The sequence below is a fragment of the Rhinolophus sinicus genome, chromosome 15 (genome assembly GCF_057876585.1).
Source record: "Rhinolophus sinicus isolate RSI-liver-muscle chromosome 15, RSI-T2T, whole genome shotgun sequence".
In the NCBI taxonomy this organism is placed as follows: domain Eukaryota; kingdom Metazoa; phylum Chordata; class Mammalia; order Chiroptera; family Rhinolophidae; genus Rhinolophus; species Rhinolophus sinicus.
In genome coordinates, this window is record NC_142515.1 from 35361740 (window position 1) to 35365883 (window position 4144).

General features: G+C 43.8%; 1 pseudogene; it reads left to right on the forward strand.

The window, feature by feature from the left end:
* The first annotated feature begins 785 nt into the window (after positions 1–785).
* On the forward strand, positions 786–3836 carry LOC109447385 (coronin-7-like; annotated as a pseudogene).
* The last annotated feature ends 308 nt before the right edge of the window (positions 3837–4144 follow it).

Below are 4144 nucleotides of genomic sequence, written 5' to 3' on the forward strand. Positions count from 1 at the left end.
GACTTATAATTATACCAAATCAGAAAAGAAAATGGTAGGTTTGTCTGAGTCACTTGAAAAAATAATGAGCCTTTTAGTACTAAAGTTAGCTAGAATTTATTGGGTAGATGACATACTAGAGTTTTTTTTTTGTTTTTTTTTGTTTTGCTTTTTTAAAAAGGATGTCTAGTCTTTAGGATGGAAAATTCTGTGTAATGGACAAGGGCAATTATCCTGAATAGAACTGAACAGTAAATAATCTTAGGGCCTAAGTAATTGAGCTGTCTGATGCATTTCTCACTCAAGATAAAACTGCCAGTATTAACCACTACAGAATTTTTATTTTCAGAAATGGTCATAACATTTACTTTTCAGTAAGAATTATGGATACATTTGTCTTTAGTACAGAACGTTTTTCACAAAATCTAGTCTCTTGAATCTGTCAGCGCAAGTGTCCTGAAGGAGAAAAGGACTTTGTGGGTAAACAGAATTGAAACTTTTAGTAGCTCCCACTCCTGTAGTTTGTCCAGATAGTGACTGTGATCCACATCCAAAAAGTGAGAGCTAGTAATGAGCAGAAAGAGAGGCACAGTCTCACTAATACCAGATAGGACCGCACAGAAGATCACAGAGAATGAATCACCCAGCTCTGTCAGGCAGAGATTTGCTTTTGATTTTCCTTTAAATACCTTTGACATAGGGTCTGAGAATTCACTTTGCTGACCAGACATATCTGCTAATTCTGATTTTTCTTCCTGTCAGTCAGCCTTTTAAGTCAAGGGAGTGGGGGGGACAAGAAGGCCTAAATGAGCCTGGAGCAGGAAGACGCGTTGGACTTTCAGAGTAAAAGTGGCTTATGATCTTTTGGTGGGGAAACTTATAGTATAGAGAGGGTCTTATAAAGCATTCAAAGGGGAAGTTAAACAACAAAAAAGTGTACGAAGCTTTGATCATTTAAATTCCAAATGTCCGTATGGCATATATACAAACAATGTCTGAAAAGAAGAAATGGGGCATCTTCAGAAGATTATGGGGCATCCTGTTTATTTATACACATGTACACCACATACATGTAAATAATTTATATAACTATATGGAAGTCACTAGACTAGAAATAAAAAACATGCATTTCCTCACAAATATGAAGAATGCCTCATTCTTTGTGATTTCAAGATGAAATTTATTCCAAATTAGATAACTTTTTAGAATTTTGTGGCACTGAATTATTTCCCACCCACAACAATAAATTCATGGTTTGGAAATTCTATCTTTAGAAAGAAAAAAGGAAAAAAAACACACACTTTGTGTTAAGTATAAACAAATCCTTACTAATGAATCCCAACTTTATCTTTAAGTTGCCTTTCCTTTGTATATATTGAGTCTGTTTACATTTAATCACCCTAAAATCACCACAGTACGTTGGTCAAATGCATAATCAATTTACAAGAACTGTTTCAAGACTTAAATCGGCATAGTTAATTCCTGTACCTCTGGGAGAGAATTCTTGATATCCCCAGGGTCATTTTATTCATCCATATTCATTACGGCAACACTCCAAGAACTTTGTCCTGCAACTTAGAGATTTATTTTGCACAACCGTTTTTAACTCAGCAAGCAGCCCTACTTTCAGTAAGCCGCTTTTAAGACTTAATGACTAAGTTGTTACACAAATTGATATAGTTTATTTTTTTCACTATGTGCTAAGTTTTGTTAAGTACTTTCATACTTTTTGGAAAATAAAATCCTTACAAAAATGTTCTGTGTGAGTGGTGATAACTAATAAGCATTTATTCAGTACCCACCTTGTCCAACTGGACATTTTACGTATTATCCTTCTTTTCCCGATGGGAAAAACTGAGGTTCTAAGATATTAAGTAGCTCACCCGAAGTTTGGATTACAGTGCAAAGTTCAGTTTTCTACTGTTTGGGTTTTTGACCCCCAGAGATCCCCCAAAGTCAATGTGCTGAATGGGCAAAGAGCAACAGGGAAAAGACGCTATGTAACCAGCAATATGATACTCCATTCTCTCAACTTCTGGCTGACAAGACTAAAAATCTGGAATAGTGAGTGAAGATAAAAACAGAATGTGTTTCACCATCTGTCATGGGCAGTCTCCCCTGGCAGCAGATCTTTTTTTTTTTTTTTCCTCCTTGCTTCACACACTAGTGGGTCTCTAACTGAGCACTTTGAGCAGAAGTCACCTGCCAGAGTATATCACCTTGAACTTACTTGAAAACTCTTTGGCTGGCTCCAGAGTCAAGAGTGAATAGATTAAATAGATGAAAGGTAGACTGGAACTGCGTTCTGTCACTTCTTTAGAAAAAGTGTGTGTGGGGGGGAAGCTGCCAGTGGAGGCTTGAGTTATTGCTTTTCTAAATTCAGTGATGAATATTCCCTCTAAACCACCACACAATGCAATAGGTTTGGAAAACAATGAATCGTCTTCATCCTCTTTTCTTTATATTGTCAATAATTACATCAAAAAATGCAGGAATTGAGGCTGCTCACGGTGTGCCTGGGTGTTGGCCCCAGTCCTAGAAGCTGCATCCTCTGTGGTCCCTGCTGTTGTAAGCAGCTTTCAGGTAACCGAGTTCCAAAACACGGAGGGAGGCCCGTCCGCCACTCCTTGAGGCCTGGATCAGTGACATTCGAGCAGGAACCACCCCCTCTGTGGGAATCATATCAAATCCAGCTGTAGCTTGATTGCCTTCAACTCGGACCGTCCATGTGTGCTAGGCATTGTGCCTTCGGAAGACCAGGGAGAGGACAAGTGACATTTGACTCACCTGGGATGCCATTCAGACCTGGTCACAAACTTGGACTTCTGTCCTTTTGATGACTTCCTCCTGGCCATGGGCTCAGCCCACAGGATGGTGAAGCTATTGCGGCTGCGAGCCTCTGGCCAGGTGCTGCCTTCAGGGCAGGTGCTGATGCTGGACCCTGAGGACACCCAGGTGAAGGTGTGGCATGCAGTTCCACCCCACCGTGGACGAGGTCCTAGTGAACGCACTGGGCATGTCTGGGAAAGTCTGAGACATGACCAAGCAGCAGCCCCTCACAGAGCTGGCAGCCCGCAGGGACCTGGTGCAGGGCGCTGTCTGGAGCTGAAGTGGAGGCCTGACATGGAGTGGTCATGACATGTAATGACAAGCAGCTGAGGATCTGTGACCCCAGAGCAAACCCCGAGGCTTCCCAGAGCACACAGGAGCACAAGTTCAGCAAAGATGGCCGCTGGCGTGGACAGACACCCAGGAGCACCTTGTGTCCACTGCATTCAACCAGATGAACCTGAAGTGAAGCTCGGAGACACGTGGCTGTGCTCATAGGCCACACAGAGACCTCTCTGCTCTTGCATCCCCTGGCAGCGGACATGCTGCTCTTCTCTTCCTGCCTTTTGGAACTGGGACCTTCAGGCTGGAGTCGGGCGGCTGAGGTTGCAGGGCCACTGGGACCAGATCTTTGTCCTGGCCTGGAGTCCCAATTGGCAGCAGTTGGCCACTGTTTGCAAGGATGGATGCATGTAGGTCTACAAGCCCTGGTGTGGCCATAAGCCCCTTCAGAAGGCCCAAGACCCGAGGGGGCCCAGGGAGTCCGCATTGTCTGGGTGTGTGATGGTTACTCTCTGCTGATATCTGGCTTTGGCAGCGAACATGAGTGCCAGCTACTACTGTACTCGGCCAAGGCCCTGACCATTGGGCGCTTGGCAGTGCTGGGGCTGGATGTGGCCCCTTCTATCCTGTCCAGCCACGACCTGCACACTGGGCTGGTACTACTCACAGACCAGGGTGACACCTGCGTGCTTCTGTACAAGCTGCTCCCCGAGTCCTCTTTCTTCCTGGAGTGCAACAGCTTCTAAAACAATCACTCCAGAAAACAGTTCAGCCTGTAGTTCTGTGAAAACCCCAGGAGACACTGTGTACTAGGGGACAGAACAGTGAACTAGGAATCGGCACTTTTTCTGCCAGGAACTAACAATTTGTATGTCCTTGGACAAGTCACCAGTGTCAGGCTCTCCTTCCTTGTCTGCAAAGTAAGTGTGTTTGGCTGAGATAGTTTCTAAAATCCCATTGAGTTGCATATGCTATGATTTGAGGTGTATATAGAAGTAAGCGTTTACTACTGTATTTCCCCGAAAATAAGACCTTGGTGGACAATCACCTCTAA